Source organism: Microtus ochrogaster, unplaced genomic scaffold (assembly GCF_000317375.1).
Source record: "Microtus ochrogaster isolate Prairie Vole_2 unplaced genomic scaffold, MicOch1.0 UNK68, whole genome shotgun sequence".
In the NCBI taxonomy this organism is placed as follows: Eukaryota; Metazoa; Chordata; class Mammalia; order Rodentia; family Cricetidae; genus Microtus; species Microtus ochrogaster.
Window position 1 is genome coordinate 187950 of NW_004949166.1, and position 20252 is coordinate 208201.

Sequence of the window (20252 nt, forward strand, 5' to 3'; positions counted from 1 at the left end):
TCCTCCTCCTCCTCCTCCTCCTCCTCCTTCAGATGGGAAAAGATCTCTCTTCATAATCCTGGTTGTCCTGGAATACATTATGTAGACCAGGCTGCCTTTAACTGCCTCTGCCTTTGGAATTCTGGGTTAAAGATATGTGCCACCACACCCAGCTTTTCTTCTTTCCTATTCCACTCATACATGTGTGATAACTAATATAGTAGTATACATACACGGAAAGAGTGTCGCTTTACTACTTAAAGTGGCTGGAGAATAAGGTGTGAATGCTTTATAGAGGGTCTATTTTCAATCGTTGTTTGTTTTAAGAATTTATTTTTATTTTGTGTTTTGTCTTGCATGTATCTCTGTGTGAGGTTGTCAGATCCCCTGGAACTGGAGCTGCAGTTATGAGCTGCCATGTGGGGGCTGGTGTTGAAATAGGAGCAGCGGGGCTGCGTCCCCGGCACCCGGCCGCCCACATGGCTAGCTTATGCCCCGAAATAATTACACGGAAACTGTATTCTTTTAAACACTGCTTGGCCCATTATATCTAGCCTTTTCTCAGCTAACTCTCGCACCTGAACTAGCCCATTTCCAATAATCTGTGTAGCCCACAAGGTGGCTTACCAGGAAAGATCTTAACTTGCGTCTGTCTGGAGTGGGAGAATCATGGCGACTCACTGACTCAGCTTCTTTCTCCCAGCATTCTGTTCTGTTTACTCCACCTATCTAAATTCTACCCTATCAGAGGCCAAGCAGTTTCTTTATTACTTAACCAACGAAACAACAGATAGAAAGATGACCCTCCTCCATCAGGCTGGGAACTGAACCTGGGTCCTCCAGAAGAGCATACAGTGCTCTTAACTGCTGAGCCATCTCTCCAGCCCATTGTTCTTGTTTTTTCAAGACAGAGTTTCTCTGTGTAGTCCTGGCTGTCCTGGAATTTGTGCTATAGGCCATGCTCGCCTCAAACTCACAGATTTCTGCCTACCTCTGCCTCCCAAGCGCTGGGATTAAAGATGTATGCTACCACACCTGGCTGTTTTCATAGAGGTTCTACCCTTGGATACTGACTGTTCTCTTCTTTCCACTGTTCCCAGCAGTTTGTCAACTTTGAGCCCCTGAGTTTCCTAAGAGTGTGGTTTACAGAAAAACCAAGCTGAAATGTGGAAAATGAAAACTTCAGTAAGTCAAATAAAAGCTCAGTAAAAGGCCTCACCAACGTCAGGACGTGAAGACAAGGAGGAGAACTGAGCCATTCAGGACAAAAGCTAATAAAGATGTGTAACCTTAACACGTGGGACACCATTAAAAGACAAAACCTATGAATAGGCCGGGTGATGGTGGTGCACACCTTTAATCCCAGCACTCGGGAGGCAGAGGCAAGCGGATCTCTGTGAGTTCGAGACCAGCCTGGTCTACAAGAGCTAGTTTCAGGACAGGCTCCAAAACCACAGAGAAACCCTGTCTCGAAAAACCAAAAAAAAAAAAAAAAAAAAACCAAAAAAAAAACCTATGAATAATGAGCCATGAAGAAGAAGAGCACTGCTCTAAAAGCAATAAAGAAAATATTATCAATACAATCACAGCAGAAAATCATCCATCCAGGGAAGAGACCTGTATGCATACTGAAATCTCCTACGTCATGTTATAGTTAAAACAGTAAAGAAACAGAACAAAGAAAGTGCATTAAAGCTGCAAGAAAGAAGGGCCACGCCAATATAAACTTCAGAGCGACAGCTGACTTTCCCACAAAAACTTAACACCAAAAAGACTTGTAATGATGTAGTTCAAATTCTAAAAGACCACAGCTGTCAATCCAGACTACATCTAGTAAAACTGTCTATCACAATGGAAAGAAAAACAAAAGGTTTTTTGGTTTGTTTGTTTGTTTGTTTGTTTTGAGGCAAGGTTTCTTGGTATAACCCTGGCTGTCTTGGAACTTGTTATGCAGACAAGGCTGTCCTAGAACTCAGAGGTCCACTTGCCCCTGCCTCCCAGTGCTGGGATGATGTGCGCCACCATGCTCCTTCAAGAAAATCTTCCCTGCAAAAGCAGTCTTAAGATAGTCATGATCATTAAGCTGGCTCTAAGGAGGATATTACAAGGAAGTCTTCAGTGAAGAGAATGGTAACACATCCGAAACGCTATAGAGTAAAAATAAACAATGCTAGAACAATATCAAATAAAGATAAAAAAAAACCCAGAAAACAGTACAAACCCAAACAAAAGAACAGGAATTATACACTCCTTTCAGGAATAACTGAATATTAGTAATCTTGATTCCCCAATCAAAAGACACAGACAAAGAGACTGGATTAAAATTGGCTCATCGGGCTGGAGAGATGGCTCAGTGATAAAGAGCATTGCCTGCTCTTCCAAAGGTCCTGAGTTCAATTCCCGGCAACCACATGGTGGCTCACAACCATCTGTAATGGGGTCTGGTGCCCTCTTCTGGCCTGCAGGCATACACACAGACAGAACATTTGTATACATAATAAATAAATAAATATTTAAAAAAAAATAAAATAAATAAAATAAAATTGGCTCATCCATCTGCTGTCTCGAAGAAACGCACCTCACTATGAAGGACAGAAACCACCTCAGAGTGAAAGGAGAAAAGCAAGGGGGCCAGAAAACAAGTAGTGCCGCAAGTCTATCTTTTCCCTTCCCTTTCATTTCATTTCTAAATAATCTTTTATAATTTATTTGGTCATACTTTCTACTCTCTCCCAAATCCTCTCAGATTCCCCTTCCCCCACTACACAGCCAATTTCTTTCTTTCTCTTTTCTTTTCTTCTCTCTCTCTCTCTCTCTCTCTCTCTCTCTCTCTCTCTCTCTCTTCTTTTTTTTTGAGGCAGGGTTCCCTGTGTGGCCCTGGTTGTCCTGAAACTCTGCTCTGTGGACTAGGCTGGCTTTAAACTCAGAGATCCACCTGCCTCTGCTTCCCAATTACTGGGATTACAGGCGTGTGCCACCACTGCCTGGAAAATTTCATATTCTTTTCTTTTTTTCTTACAAAAACAAAAGACTCAAACCCCAAACAAATAAGAAAATATAAAAATAAGCACACACAAACAAAAGAAGAAAAACACGGAGTCGGCCAACCACTCCTGAGCATGAACCTGCCCTAGGGTGTGGCTGATACACCCAGTGCCCCTCCACTGGAGAAAACTGATTTTCCCTCTCCCAGCTGATCAACTGCAAATAGCTTCTTGGCTAAGGTGGACTCAGGGCCCACTGTCCCTTCTCAGTGCTGGGATTCTGGTCTGGAGCGAATCTGTGCAAGTCTTGAGCATGCTGTCACAAGTTCTGTAAGTTCATAACATACATCAGCCCCACTGTTTTCCTTGGAGTCACCCACCACTTATGGCTTTTCTACCTTCTCTGATGGCTTTTATGAAAACATTGCATTTGGGACTAAATGCTTCAAAGTCTCCTACTCTTGCATACTGTCTAGTTGTGAGTCTGTGTTAATTATTTACTACAAGAAGACACCTCTCCGAGGAGGGTACAGTGAGCTATCACCATTCTATCTGACAAACTTCAAAACTAGTCCAAGGAGGTGAAGAAGATCACTTCATATTGATGAAAGGAGTAACCCATCAAGATGACATTACAGGCTGGGAGTGGTGGCTCACTCAGGAGGCAGAGGCAGATGGATCTCTGAGTTTGAGGCCAGCCTGGTCTACAGAGCGAGTTTCGGGACAGTCAGGGCTGTACATGGAAACCCTGTCTCAGAAGGGAAAAAACAGAGAGAATTACAATTTTAAACATATACTCATTAAACAGGGCTGAACCTAGTTTTATACAAGAAACAGTACTAAATATAAGGTAATGGATTAACTTAAGCATAGTAACACTGAGTGACTCTGATGTGGGATCCCCTCTGTATGCTGTGAATACGTTTTATTACCATTGGTTAATAAAGAAGCTGCTTCAGCCTATAGCAGGATAGAATATAGCCAGGCTGGAAAAGATATATAAAGAGAGAGTAAGCAGAGTCAGAGAGAGGCCACATACATGCCGAATGAGAGAGACGCTAGACCCTTACCAGTAAGCCACAACCTTGTGCCAATACACAGATTAATAGGAATGGATTAATTTAAGATGTAAGAGTTAATTAATAAGAAGCCTGAGCTAATAGACCAAGCAGTGTTGTAATTAAAATAGTTTCTATGTGATTATTCGGGTTTGGGCAGCTGGGAAACAAAGAGCAGTCTCTGCCTACATGACTTCACCCACTCTCTCTAGTACATAGTGCATCCCAACTAAAAAAGAACAGAGAAACATCAGAATAAATATCAAATGGACTTAACAGATATCTATAGAACATTCCATCCAAACACTGCAGAGTACACATTCTCCTTGGCAGCCCCTGGAGCTTTCTCTAAAATAGGTCATATTAGGAAACAAAGCAAGTGTCAGCAATGCAGGAAAATTGTAATTACTTCTCATGTCCTCTCTGACCACAAGGAAATAAAGCTAGAAATCAACAGAAAACAGAGAAAATTCACAGACTCGGGGAGATTGAACAGCACAGTACTGGATGATGAATAGGTCACTGAAGAAATCAAGAAAGAAATAAAAAAGTCCTAGAATAAAGAAAATATAACGTGTAAGATAACAATGAAAGTAGTCCTGACAGAGCATTTCATAGCTATAAGTGCCTACATAAAAAAAAAAAAAACAACCAGAGATTTTAAATAAATAACTTAATGGTGTATCTCAGGGCCTGGGAAAAACAAGAAAGTCAAACCCAAAAGGAGAAGACAGAAAGAAACAATCAAGGTCAGGGCAAAATAATGAAATGGAAATAACACCACCAACAAAATCAGTACAAAGAATCAATAAAATGAGTCAGTTCTTTGAAAAGGTAAACAAAATAAGCAAGCTCTTAGCCAAATTAACTAAAGAAAGGAAGAGAAGACCTAGCTATCACCAAATCAACAAGGCAAACATTAAAAACTTATACTTCACCACATTTAGGATCAAGGTTAAACCAAGAAAAGATAAATAATAAACATATCTGTAACAAATAGTAAGGTTAAAAGAGTAACTAAAAAAAAAAGCAAACCTCCAAACTAAAAAAAGGTCTAGGCTCAAAAGGATCCACTGTGGAACTCTACTGACCTTTGTAAAGGATCCACTGCAGAAGTCTACTGACCTTTATAAAGGATCCACTGCGGAAGTCTATTGACCTTTATAAAGGATCCACTGCGGAAGTCTACTGACCTTTGTAAAGGATCCACTGTGGAACTCTACTGACCTTTGTAAAGGATCCACTGTGGAATTCTACCTGACCTTTGTAAGGGACCCACTAAGAAATTCTACCTGATCTTTCTAAAGGAAAACTAACACCAATCCTTCTCAAATTATTCCATAATAGCAACGGAAGAATGCTCTCAAATTCATTTTACAAACTCGGTTTCAATGTGATGCCAAGAGAGGTAACAATGTAACAACAACAGAAAACTGAAGACAATCTGCCACATAAACACAAATTTAGAATTCTCAATAAAACAGTTGAAGAAAAACAAGAACATGCTGATCAAAATCATCACTTGTCCAGAAGTTATTTGAGAGATATCTAGTGGCTATGGCCCTATTTAAAGTTGTTTATGGAAGACCCTGAGCCACTCAGTGAGATTCTTAAGGGGAGTAGTGACCCCAATTCCACCAGACACCTTACAGACGCTGCTAGACAGGTACTGGAGCTGGTGGGACACGCAATACAGAAACAGCAGGTACATTATATCATCTGTAATCAACCTTGGCAAGTATGTACTTTATCTGCAAAACTTACTCCCATGGCAGTATTATGGCAAAACGGTCCTCTTTTATAGATACACCTTCCTCTTGCTGATAAATTTATCCAATCGGTTGCTTTATCTCAGGTTGAGCTTGCTCAGCAAGCGCATGCTTTACATCATCAAAATAGTAAAAGTTTAAGGAACCAAGTTGGATTAACAAGAGAAATTGCTTGTCAGATGGTTAAGCAATGTGATATCATGTCCACAATATTTATCTGTACCTCATCAGGGAGCAAATCCTCAAGGCCTGCCTCCTAATCACTTATGGCAAATGATGTTACTCATATTGTAGAATATGACATATCAAGATATGTGCATGTGACAATCAATACATATTCAGGTTTCTTAATGGCTACTGCACAGACTGGAGAAGCTACTAAGCATGTGATAACTCACTGCTAAAAGTGTTTTTCATATATGGGAATTCCTAAAACTATAAAGACAGAGAATAAGTCTGGATAGATTAACAAAGCATTTCAGCAATTTGTTCCCAATGGAATACTGAACATAAAACAGGCATTCCTTATAATCCTCAAGGACAAGGAATTGTGGAGTGTGTCCATGGCTTCTTGAAAACACAACTTTAAAAGATAAAAATAGAATTATAATCTCAGTCACCACATAATGCCTTAAATCATGCTCTTTTTACTCTAAATTTCCTAAATGTGGATGCCCATGAGCAATCTGCTGCGGAAAGACTTTGGCATGATGGCACCAGAGCAACCTTCACTAAAGCAAAAGAGAAAGACCCTGCACTGGATTATGGAGTTGATGGCAAGTTTGTGCTTTTTTTTTTTTTAAACAGGAAAATAGGCTCGATGGCTTCTTGAACATTTGGTCCAGTGTGTGCAAAAGAATGCCAGCCCTGATGATACAGAAGCTGCTGAGGCCTTCCCAGAGGAACTGGAGTGAGATTTCTGAGCCTGTACTCCTGACCCTCTTATGTCATCATGCTGCAGTATGAGGAACCCCATTGAGGTTGGACCCCGACAGTAACTACAATCCCAGAAGATACGATAGCCTCCTCTAGTTTCCCAGGTACAAGGCATGCACACAGTAGACATTCATATAAAACATCCACACACATAAAGTCAAATATATATTTAAAAATATAAAAATGATTATTATAATCACCTAAATAGATGCTCTTTGGCCTTTGAAAAGATAAAAAAGAGCTTTGATAAAATCCAAAATCCCTTCATGATAATAATGAAGATAGTATAGATGGAGGAAGCATACTCAACATAATAAATATATATGACAAACTTAGAGCCAACATCATGTTACAATGGAGAAAAATCTCAACCAGGAACAAAATAAGGACAACCATTTTCTCTATTCCTGTTCAATATAGTACTTTAAGTCTTAGCTAGAGTAACAGGACAAGAAAAGGAAATAAGAGGGATACAAATAGGAAAGAAAAAGTTAAAGTATTATTATGTACAGGTGAAATGATCTCTATATAAAAGACACTAAAGACTCTACCAGAAAACTCTTAGAACCATAAGCATGTTGAACAAAGTGTCAAGATGTAACATTAGCATATAAAATCAGTAGCTGGGCAAGGAATAGCTCAATCAGCAAAAGGTTCACTCTTAACAGGTTTTTAGTTCACTGAATGCTATGTGGACTGGACTGAAACTTTTTTCATAGTTCCCAACATTCAGGTAGTTGGTCAAGTTTTAGCCTATAGTCCCATGACACTTGACCCAAGTTTCCTGAGAGTATGATTGAAAAACTGAAAAAAAAAAAAAACCTGAGCTACTACGTGAATTCTATATCTTATCACAAAGATGCTTGTTACTCCATGTTTATTGCTCCTCTATTAACAAAAGATAGGAAATGAAATCAGCCTAGACATCCATCAACTGATGAATGTTAATAAAAGTATGGCATATATACATGAAGGAATTTTTTTAAAAAAATTATTCAAGGCAGGTTTTCTCCGTGTAGCCCTGGCTGTCCTGGAACTCACTCTGTAGCCCTGACTGTCCTGAAACTCACTCTGTGGAGCAGGTTGGCACACAACCACCACCCAGCTACATGAAGGAATTTTACTCATCTGTAAAGAAAATGAAATTAGGAAAATTGAGTTAGAAAACATTATATTAAGTGAAGTAACCAATGCTCAGAAAGATGAACACAACATGTTCTCTCATGCAGAGACCCTAGCTTCTGATTTTTACATATGTGCATTTATGTGGGCATGAGTACACGTAAACATCAGGAGCCTACAAAGAGGCCCTGAGAGGGGAGAAGAAAAGGCTTTAAGGTGAGAAGGAAAGTTGAAAGTGGAAGGGAAATACTGGGGATAGAATGGGGTGAGGAGGACAAGAGAGAGTAACGGGGGTGCTGAATATTTTCAAAACTCATTATGGACATGTATGAGAATGTCATAATGAAAGCTACTACTATGTATAGTTAATATACCCTAACGGAAAGATTAAATATATATATATATATATATATATATATATACACACACACACACACATATATATGTATATATATATATAAAACACATAGCCAAAAACAAAATAAAAAATTAGAATATCTACCTAGACATAATGAAACACACCTTTAATCCCAGCACTTACTTTGGGAGGTATAAGCAGATGGATCTCTATGAGTTTGGGGCCAGCCTGGTCTACACAGTGAGTTTCATGACAGCCAGAGCTATGTAGAGAGAACCTGTCTCAAAAACAAAACAAAATATAATGACAAATAAAAATTAGAATACCTGAGACTATCAAAATCATTAAAAAAAAAAAACAGACAGTACTAGAGAGATAGCTCAGCAGTGAAAAGTATCTGCTACTCTTGTAGAGACCCAGATCTGATTCCCAGTACCTAACATGGCAACTCACAATCATCGGTAACTCCAGTTCCAAGGGATATGATGCCCTCTTCTGGCCTGAGGACACCACATAGTACACAGACACACAAGGAGGCAAAACACACGTACACATAATAAAAACAGTAACAAGAAAAGAAATAAAATAACGAAAGGTAGGAAAGAAAGAGGGGAACAAAACCTAGGGAGGAAAAGTAAAAAATAGACCTAAAAAAGGCCAATTACATATTCTTATAGTAAACATTATATTACCATAAACAGTTTTAGCATGTTAATTTCTTTCCTTTTTGTGACAGGATCTTGCTATGTTGCTCAGGCTGGCCTCCAATTTACAATCCTCCTGCCTCAGTCTCCCCAAGTGTTTAACATATTAACTTTAACAACCAAACTTCTCACAAAAAGACCCAGTTAGAAGCCAGTGACACAGCTCATTTGTTAAAGGTGCTGCCATCAACACAGTTTGACCCCAGAACCCATGTGTGGTGGTTTGAAAAAAAGGGGGGGGGACCTAAAGGGAGTGGGGAGTGGCACTATTAGGAGGTATGACTTTGTTGGAGTAGGTGTGTCACTGTGGGGCCAGGCTATGAGGTCTCTTCGGCTCTAGCTTCCCTCAGTGTGACAGTAGTCAACTCCTGTTAACTCTGAGGCAAAATGGAAGAACTCACAGTTCCAGTACCACATGTGCCTGCCCACCACCATGCTCCCCATCATGATGATAATGGACTGAACCTCCAAAACTGTAAGCAAGTCACCCAATTAAATGCTTTTCTTATAAGAGTTGCCATGGTCATGGTGTCTCTTCACAGCAATAGAAACCTTAACTAAGATACCACATGACAGAGGAAGCTAAGCAACTCCACAAAGTTGCCCTCTGACCTCCACATGTGTGTTGCAACATACATGTCGCACATGTGCATATATACAAAATAAATGTAATAAATATATTAAAAATGCTATTTCAAGTACATGGAGAGCTGGGCCAGCTTATCCATCCACCTGACAAGGTCTGCAAACGCACAATTTCATCCACAACTCAAGCATGTAGAGCATAATCGAGACAGTCCTTACCCTGGGTTATAGAACAAGTCTTAATGGATTTCAAACAGCCAAAATTATAGAAAATCTATGCTTTGGACATTGAACAAAGCTGGAAGTCAGCAACAGAAAGGCAAGTCTCCAAATATTTGAAAACAAAACAATCTTTTATGGGTCAGAGGGGGGGGGACGTCTGGAGAGAAATTAAAAAATATTCTAAACTGAATAAAAATGAAAATGCAACATATGAATATTTGTAGTTGCAGTTAAAACTTCTTAGAGCAGTGATTCTCAACTTGTGGGTCGTGACCTCCTTGGGTACTGAACAACCCTTTCACAGGTGTGTCACCTAAGACCATCAGAAAATGCAGATATATACTTTACAACTTATAACTGTAGCAAAATTACAGTTATGAAGTAGCAATGAAAATAATTTTACGGTTGGGAGTCAACACATGAGGAACTGTATTAAGGATCACAGCATTAGGAAGGCTGTGAACCACTGGCTTAGAGGGAACACTTTGTAAACTAGGGCATAGCTCAGTGGTAGAGCATTTGCCTAGCAATAACAAGACTCTGAATCTGACCCCCAGTATCACACTTACTCAACTTTCTCAAAAATGTCCTCATTTTGAATCAGCTGTACGTATCTATGGGCACAGTGTAACATTCCAATACATGTACACATGGTGCCATGATCAGATGTTCTGTCTTCCATAGGCACTGCATGTGCATAGGCATATACTCAGGCAAAACACCCATACACAAGAAAGACTAACTTAAAAATAACAAAAGATTTATAGAGTTCACACGCATTAAAGACTTGGTCTTCAGAGTGCTGCTGCTGGATGGTTTGGAACTTTCAGCGGGTGAGACCTAGTAGGAGACTCTTAGGTTATTATGGGGCATGCCCCTGAGCAGGACTCCTCCTTTGCTTTGTTGCATGCTCTCCATCACTGCCATCAGGCACTCCCGAAGTCCAGTACACCTGGTACCTGATCTAGGACTGACACCTCTAGACCTAATAAATCTTTTTTTTTTTTATAAATCAGTTTGCTTAGGTATTTGCTGTGTTAAAGCAAAACAGACTAATACATAAGAGACACAGCACTTAGTTTTAACATCCGTATAGGGATGTCCAATTTTCCCAGTTCCATTTACCTAAAGAGACTGCCATCTCTCCAGTGCACATTCTTGGTGCTTCCATTGAAAACCAGCTGACTGAAGAACAGGTAAGGTGCCCATCTATAGAACTATCCCCCTGCCTCCGTTCAGATCCCAAAGACCCTAACCACTGCTACTCCTTTCCTCTCCACCACCCGCTCCTAGTGCTGTGTCCCTGCTCAAGTGCTGCAGGTCACACCAGCCAGAACAGGTAGGCAAACATGAGGAAACTCCTTGCTGGACCAGAACAGACCAGAAGACCAGAGAGAAACAGAGACCAAGGAACAAATCACCCATCTAATGAAGACAAATCAGAAATCGACACCTAGACCTATAATTATCCCAAATCCAGATGCCTAGACACCAGCATAAGAACACAATCAACAACAGCCAAGATAATACATCTCTACCAGAGCCTAGCTATCATACCACAGCAGGTCCTGAATATTCCAACACAGCAGAAACACAAGAAAAAGACCTTAAAACAAACTTTAAGAAGATGATAGAGGTCATTAAAGTAGTGAATAAATCCCTTAAAGAAAGACAGGAAAACACAAACAACTGGAGGAAATGAATAATTCCCTCAAAGAAAGCCAAGAAGAAACAGTTGAAGGGAGTGAATAAAACTGCACAAGACCTGAAATGGGAAGTAAGATCATACAAACTGTGGGGATTCTGGAAACGGAAAATCTAGGTAAGCAAACAAGAACTAAAGATGCAAGCATCACCAACAGAATACAAGAGATGGAAAAGAGAATTAGGCATTGAAGATAAGATAGAAGAAATAAATACTTGGGTCAAAGAAAATGTAAATCTAAAAAAGTTCCTAACACTAAACATCCAGGAAATCTGGGAAACTAGAAAAAGACCAAGACTAGGAATAATAGAAATAGAAGAAGGAGAAGAATCCCAACTCAAAGGTCAACAAAATATTTTCAAGAAGATCAAAGAATAAAATTTCCCAGGGTTGGAGAGAGAGCTCAGAGGTTAAGAGCACTAGCTGCTTCTTCCAGAGGTCCTGACTTCCAAGTCCCAGCAACCACATGGTGGCTCACAACCATCAATAATGAGGTACCCTCTTCTGATATGTAGGCATACATACAGGCAGAACACTGTATACAAAAATAAATAATTTTTTTTTAAAAAAAGAAAAAAAATTTCTAAGCTAAAAAAGGAGATGCCAACAAAGGTATAAAAAGCATACAGAACACCAAGTAGACTGGACTGGAAAAGAAAATCTCCTGACCTCATAAATAATCAAAACTCTAAACACACAAAACAAAGAAAGAATATTAAAAGCTGTAAGGGGAATAGAGCAAGTAACACATAAGGGTAGACCTATTAGAATTACATCTGACTTCTCGATGGAAACTCTAAAAGCCAGAAGGGCCTGGAGAGATGTGCTGAGAGACCACAGATGCCAGCCTAGACTACTATATGCAGCAAAACTTTTCAATTGTCATAGATGGAGAAAACAATATATTTCATGACAAAGTCAAATTCAAACATATCTATCTACAAATCCAGACATACAGAAGATACTAGAAGAAAACTCCAACCCAAGGAGATTAACTACACCCACAAAAACTCAGGAAATAAAAAAACCTTACACCAGCAAAACCAAAAGGGAAAAACACCACCACCACCACCAAAATTATATGAATTAAACAATCATTGGTCATTGATATCCCTCAATAGCAATGGACTCAATTCTTCAATAAAAAAGCAGACTAACAGAAGACATGCAAAAACTGGATCCATCCTTCTGTTGCATAAAAGAAACATACCTCAACATCAAAATTAGGCATTACCTCAGAGTAAAGAATTGAAAAAAGATTTTCCCAGCAAATGGACCTAAGGAACAAACTGACAAAATAGGCTTCAAAGCAAAATTAATCAAAAGAGACGGGGAAGGAGACTTCATACTCATTGAAGGAAAAATCCACCAAGATGATCTTTCAATTCTTAACATCTATGCTCCAAACATAAGAGCATCTGCATCTGTAAAGGAAACATCACTAAAGCTTAAATCACACATCGACCCTGACACATTGACAGTGGGAGACCTCAATGCCTCATTCTCACCAATGGACAGGTCATCCAGACAAAAACTAAACAGAAATACTGGAGCTAACAAATGTTATGGACCAAATGAACCTAACAGATTTTACAGAACCTTTCATCCAAACATGAAAGACTATACCTTCTTCTCAGCACCTCACAGAACATTCTCCAAAACTGACCACATACTCAGTCACAAAGCAAATTGCAACAGATATAAAAAATTGAAATAATCCCCCAAATCCTATCAGACCATCACAGATTAAAGCTGAATTTCAACAATAACAAAGAACAGAAAGCCTACAAACTCATGGAAACTGAACAACTCTCTACTGAATGACTCCTGGGTAAAGGCAGAAACAATGAAAGAAATTAAAGACTTCCTAGAAGCCATGGAAAATGAATGCTCAACATACCAAAACTTACGGGACACAATGAAAGCAGCCCTAAGAGGAAGTTCATAGTACTAAGTGCCTACATAAATAAATTGAAGAGATCTCACACTAACAACTTAAGAGCACACTTAAAAGCTCTAAAACAAAAAGAAGCAAGTTCACTCAAGGAACAGAAGGCAGGAAACAATCAAACTGAGGACTGAGATCAGTAAAGTAGAAACACAGAGTATACACAAAATCAATGAAACAAAGAGTTGGTTCTTTGAGACAATCAACAAGATAGACAAACTTTTATCCAACTAAACTAAAAGATGGAGAGAGAATAACCAAATTAATAAAATCAAAATGAAAAGGGGGATATAACAACAGACACAAACAAAATCCAAAGATGTGTTAGGTCATACTTTAAAAACATTTATTCCACAAAATTGGAAAATCTAAAAGAAATGGACAATTTCCTCGATAGATATCACTTATCAAAATAAATCAAGATCAGATAAACAAATTAAATAGACCTATAATCGCTAAGGAAATAGAATCAATCATTAAAAGTCTCCCTACCAAAAAAAGCCAAGGGCCAGACAATTTTAATGCAGAATTCTACCATATTTTCAAAGAACAGCTAATGCCAATATTCCTAAAATTATTTCACAAAATAAAAACAGGAGGAACATTGCCAAATACATTTTTTTTCCTTAACTATATTTTCGTTGCAAGGGAAGCCAACTTAATTTTGTCAAGAGAAGGTTACAGGACGGATTGCCACTGAAAACATTTGCCCGGGGACCATGAGATATGATCAGAGAAATGCAACCAAGATCTGTAGTGTGTGGTGGCTGAAGCAGCACACATGGGGACGCTACACAGTCTTAGTACACGCAGCTTTCTGATTAACCCCAGTAGGAACGCGGGGGTCCGTCTGCTGTCACTCCTCTGCACAAGGTGAGGAAGCCAGGAAGCACGACTTCCCAGGGGTTTCTAGAGTTCATCCTTTGCCTGGCGCAGGACAAAGCTGTGTAAAGAATCAAGGTCTCTACCTCCGTTGTGCTCACCCACTTTTTCACCTCCTCGGAAAAGCAGCAATGTGGGATAGCCTCGTACTGAGTACTTGCTGCAGATATTCCGTTCAGCAGTGCAGTCTACTTTTGCGATGGTAACATCTGCCAAGCCAGGGAATTCCTTTTTAGAGAGCTCCTCCCAGGTAGGAGCCAGATTCTTACAGTGCCCACACCACGGAGCATAGAACTTGATGAAGGTTATCCCCTGTGCAATGGTGCCTTCAAAGTTCTTTTCGGTGAGTGCCAGGACAGTGCCCTTGACAACCGTGGGTTCAGCAGCCAGCTCTGGGGCCACCTCTGGACCCTGCAGTTGTGACTCCACATAGTCTTTCAGTGATTCCAAGTCCCGCTTTCCCTTGTACTGATCCACCTTCTTGCCATCTCGGAACCACAGCAGAGTGGGATAGCCTCGAACCTGGTTTTCTGAGCAAAGCCCATAGTGCTGCGTGCAGTCAACCTTGCCAATCTTGACAGTTTCGGAATATTCAAGGCCCAGAGCCAGTTGCTCCCAGGTTGGAGCCAGCGCTTTGCAGTGACCACACCACGAGGCGAAGAACTTGATAAAGTGGTCACCTTGAGAAACATGCAGCTCAAAGTTGTTGGCAGAGAGTTCATACAACCCCTGCTTCAGTTCAGGGGCTCTGGGAGGTTCAGCTTCAGGCTCTGGTGTAGGCGGCTCCTCATTCAGCATCTGCAGCATCCAGTTTTCCAGTGTTTCGAAGTCCCTAGGACCCTGGTACTTCACCGCTTCTTGGCCAGGCTTGAAAAACTTCAGGGTGGGGTATCCTCGCACACCCTGGGCGGAGCACACGTCAAAGCTGAACGTGCAGTCCACTTTAGCCACGTAGACCTTGGCATCCTCCATGCTGTTGTACTTGTCTCCCAGGTCATTCCAAGTTGGCTGCAGTCGCTGGCAGTGTCCACACCAGGGCGCGAAGAACATGACGAAGTGCGCGGTGCTCTGGATCCCGTGCGTGAACATGTCGGCCGTGTACAGGTGCTTGGCGTGCGGGTCCTGCCCGGCTTCGCCGTCCGCCTCCACCTCCTGGGCCCAGGCACCCTTACGAGAGCCTAGCAGCAGAAGGAGCGCGGCCAGGGCCGGCAGCCCGGCCAGCGGCGTCCTGGGCGCGGGGGCATCACGGCGGGGCTGGCGAGCTCTCGCCCGGGCCGCGGGTCCCCTCCGCCTGCCAAATACATTTTATGAGGCCATAGTCACCCTGATACCCAAACCACACAAAGATTCAACAAAGAAGGTGAATTACAGACCAATTTCCCTCATGAACATAGATGCAAAAATACTCAATAAAATACTCACAAACACATCAAAAAGATCATCCACCATGATCAAGCAGGCCTCATCCCAGAGATTCAGGAATGGCTCATGGTTCAACATACAAAAATTAGTCAATACAAACAAACTGGAAAAAAAACATGATCATCTCATCAAATGATGTAAAAGCTTTTCACAAAATCCAGCACCCCTTTATGATAAAGGTCTTGGAGAGATCAGAGATACAAAGGATATACCTAAACATAAGAAAGGCAATTTATAACAAACCTAGAGCCAACATCAAATTAAATGGAGAAACACAAAGCAATTCCACACAAACCAGGAACAAGGCAAAGCAGTACACTCTATATTTATTTAATAAAGTACTTGAAGTTCTAGACAAAGCAATAAGACAACAAAAGGAGACCAAAATGACACAAATTGGAAAAAAGGAGTCAAGGTATCATTATTTTCAGATGATATGATGTAGTGAATTAGGTCGGTAAGATAAACAACCAGGCTAGCTCAAGAATAACAGTTATATTTTAATGGTTAAAGAGGGGAAACTCACACTATAAGAGTGGGAGGTCTGACTTCCAATCAGTCCGGCGGGCACTGTGCAGAGAGCACGTACCTGGATCTCCCACCTGGCTCTCCCAGTTTTTCTTCCTGGGGTCCAGGTTGCCACGCCCCAATTAGATGTGATTGGTTGACAGAGTTTCCCCATCAATATGATAGTAGACATAAGCAACCTCAAAAATTCCACCAGCGAACTCCTACAGTTGATAAACACCCTCAGTCAAGTGGCTCGATACGAGATTAACTTTAAAAAAATCAGTAGTTCTCATATAAACAAATGACAAATGGGCTGAGAAAGAAATCGGGGAAACAACACCCTTCACAAAAACCACAACTAATATAAAATATCATGGGGTTACTCTAACCAGGCAAGTGAAAGACTTGTATGACAAAAACTTCAAGTCTTTGAAAAAGATATCAGAAGATGGAAAGATCTCCCATAATCATAGATTGGTAGGATTAATACAGTAAAAAGGGCAATCTCACCAAAAGCAACAGATTCAATGCAATCCCCATCAAAATTACAACACAATTCTTTACAGACCTAGAAGGGACAATATTTAACTTCATATGAAAAAAAAACAGGATAACTAAAATAATCCTGTACAATAAAACAAATTCTACAGGTTATCACTATCCCTGAGTTCAAACTCTACTACAGAGCTATAGTAATAAAACTGTATAGTATTGGCATAAAAACAGACACATTGATCAATGGAATTGAATAGAAAAGCAAGATGTAAATCCACACATTACAGACACCTAATTTTTTATAAAGAAGCCAGAAATACACAATGTAAAAAAGAAAGTATCTTTAACAAATGGTGCTGGTCTAACTGAATATTGGCATGTAGAAGCATGCAAATAGGACCAAATTTTTCACCTTGCACAAAACTCAAGTCCAAGTGGATCAAAGACCTCAACATAAAACCAGATATACTGAACCTGATAGAAGAGAAAGCCCTGAATGAACTGGCACAGGAGACAATTTACTGAACAGAACATCAATAGTGTAGACACTAAGATCAACAAATAATAATGGGACCTCATCAAACTGAAAGACTTTTGTAAGGTAAAGGACACTATCAACAGGACAAAACTGCAGCCTACAGAATGGGAAGATTTTTTTACCAACTCCACATCTGACAGAGGGTCAATATCCAAAATATATAACGAACTCAAAAAACTATATATCAACAAATCAAATAATCCCATTAAAAATGGGGATGGATCTAAACAGAGAATTCTCAACACAGGAATCTCAAATGATCAAGAAGCACTTAAAGAAAGGTTCAACATCCTTAGCCATCAGGGAAATGCAAATCTAAACTACTTTGAGATTCCAGTTATACCTGTCAGAATGCCTAAGATCAGAAGAACAAGTGGAAGCTCATGTTAGTGAGGATGTAGAGCAAGGGGAACACTCCTCCATTGCTGGTGGGAGTGCAAACTTGTACAGCCACTACATAAATCAATATGGCAGTTCCTCAGAAAATTGAGAACCCAGCTACACCACTCCTGGGCATATACCCAAAGGATGCTCTACCATACTACAAGGACACTTGCTTAACTATGTTCATAGCAGCTTTATTTGTAGTACTCAGAACCTGGAAACAACCTAGATGTCCCTCAACCAAAGAATGAATAAAGAAAATGTGGTACATGTACATAATGGAGTATTACTCATCTATTTAAAAATGACATTATACAATTTGTAGGCAAATGGATAGAACTAGAAAAAAAAATCTTTCTGGGTGAGGTAACCCAGACCCAGAAAGACAAACATGGTATGTACTCACTCCGAAGTGGTTATTAGCTATTAAGTAAAGGATAATCAATGCTACAATCCACAGATCCAGATAGGTTAAGTAACAAGGAGGGTTCAAGGGGGAGATGCATGGATCTCCCTGAAAAAGGAACATAGATTTTGTGGGTAGACTGGGTCAATGGGGGTGGAACAGGAGGGATGTGGGGTGGAGGGAGAAAGTACTGAGAGATATGACTGGAATTGGGGGTTTGCAAAACCCCATAAAAACCTAGTGCAGTGGAAACTCCCTGGAATCTGTGAGGGTGACCCTAGTAATAGGGGGTACAGAGCCTGAACTGGCCATCTTCTGTTACCAGGCAAGGCTGCCATAGGTGGGACTGGGACATAACCCAGCCACAAAACCTTTGACCTACAATTTGTTCTGCCTGTAAGATGTGCTGGGGCAATGGTGGCAAGGTACTTGTGGGAGTGGCCTGATGTGGGAGGTGATGTATGCTGTGAGTATGTTTTATTGCCATTGGTCAATAAAGAAGCTGTTTTGGCCAGTGACTTGGCAAAATAAGAGCAAGGTGGGAATTCCAAACAGATAAGAGGTGGAAAGAAGGCAGAGTCAAAGATGCCATGTATTCGCCAGAGGAGAAAGATGCCCATGTACCGTATCAGTAAAATACGAACATCGTGGTAAAATATAAAATAATAGAAATGGGTTAATTTAAGATGTAAGACCTAGCTAGAAATACACTTAAGCTATTGGTCAAACAGTCTTGCAATTAATATAGTTTCTGTGTGATTATTTTGGGTCCGGGAAATGAATAAGCAGCCTCTGCCAACAGTGGTCAGCCTCCACCAACAGTGGTCAACCAACGGCTGGTCCAACTTGAGGCCCACCCAACGAGAGGGAGCCCAATCCTGACACTGCCTGAATGGCTAGGCACCAGAGACTGGACCAGCATCCAGGATAGAACTAAACATGGCTGACAAAAAAAAGTCAATGAAATGATGCCTAATGATATTCTACTACAATTACAGATCAGACTCCAGACTGTCATCAGAGAAGCTTCATTCGGCAACTGTTGGAAACAGATGCAGAGACCCAGAGCCAAAACATTTAGGTGGAGCTCCGGAACCTCGTAGAAGAGGGAGAATGTGATAGTCTGAATATAATTGGCCCCCATAAGCTCATAAGGAGTGGCATCATTGGGAGTGTGGTTTGTTGGGGTAGGTGTGGCCTTGTTGGAGGAAATGTATCACTTTGGGGTGGGCTTTAAGGTCTCCTATGCTTAAGCCAGGCCCAGTGTCCCAGACCACTTCCTGTTGCCTGGTCAAGATGTAGGACTCACAGCTCCTTCTCCAGTACCACGTCTTTCTGTCAACCATGCCCCACCATGATGATAATGGACAAAATCTATGAAAATGTAAGCCACCCCAATTAAATATTTTTCCTTCATAAGAGTTGCTGTGCGGGCTGGAGAGATGGCTCAGTGGTTAGGAGCATTGCCTGCTCTTCCGAAGGTCCTGAGTTTGATTCCCAGCAACCACGTGGTGGCTTACAACCATCTGTGATGAGGTCTGGTGCCCTCTTCTGGCCTGCAGGCTTACACGCAGACAGAATATGTATACATAATGAATAAATTTTAGAAAAAAAAAGAAAGAGTTGTTGTGGTCAAGGTGTCTTTTCACAGCAACAGAAAACCTAACTAAGGAAGGGAGGAAGGACTGTAGGAGCCACGGGGGGGGGGGGGGGCGTCGAAGACACCACGAGAATCAACTAAGCAGGCACAAGGGCGCTTACAGAGACCAAAGTGACAACCATGGAGCCTGTATGGAGCTGAACAAGGTCCTCTGCATATATGTTACAGTTGTGTGGCTCAGTGCTCTTGTGGGACTCCTAAACAGTGGGAGTGGGCGTGTCTCTGACTCTTGCCTGTTCTTGGGGCCCTTTTCCTCCTACTGGGTTGCCTCATCCAGCCTTGATATGAGGGTTTGTGCCTAGTCTTATTGTAATTTGTTATACCATATTTGATTGATATCCCTGGGAGGCCTGCTCTTTTCTGAGGGGAAACAGAGGAGGAGTGGTTCTGGTGGAGAGATAGGGGCGGGGGCCTGAAAGGAGAGGAAGGATGGGTAACTGTGGTTGGGATATAATGAAAAGAAAATCAGTTGGCTAGGGATTTCTGGTATAGCTCAGTTGGTGGTGCTTGCTGCACACGCCTAAGCACCTGAGTCTGAGCTCCAGAGCCCATGTGAAAAGCCAGGCATGGTGGTGCACACTTGCA

At 40.9% G+C, this 20252-nt stretch overlaps 1 protein-coding gene and 1 pseudogene across 2 annotated transcripts in view; both read right to left on the reverse strand.

Moving 5' to 3' along the window:
- Gnb1l (G protein subunit beta 1 like) overlaps positions 1 to 20252 on the reverse strand; it is an 80992-nt gene that overhangs the window by 38901 nt on the left and 21839 nt on the right. The gene's annotated exons all lie outside the window — the stretch shown is intronic.
- On the reverse strand, positions 14241 to 15496 carry LOC101982076 (annotated as a pseudogene).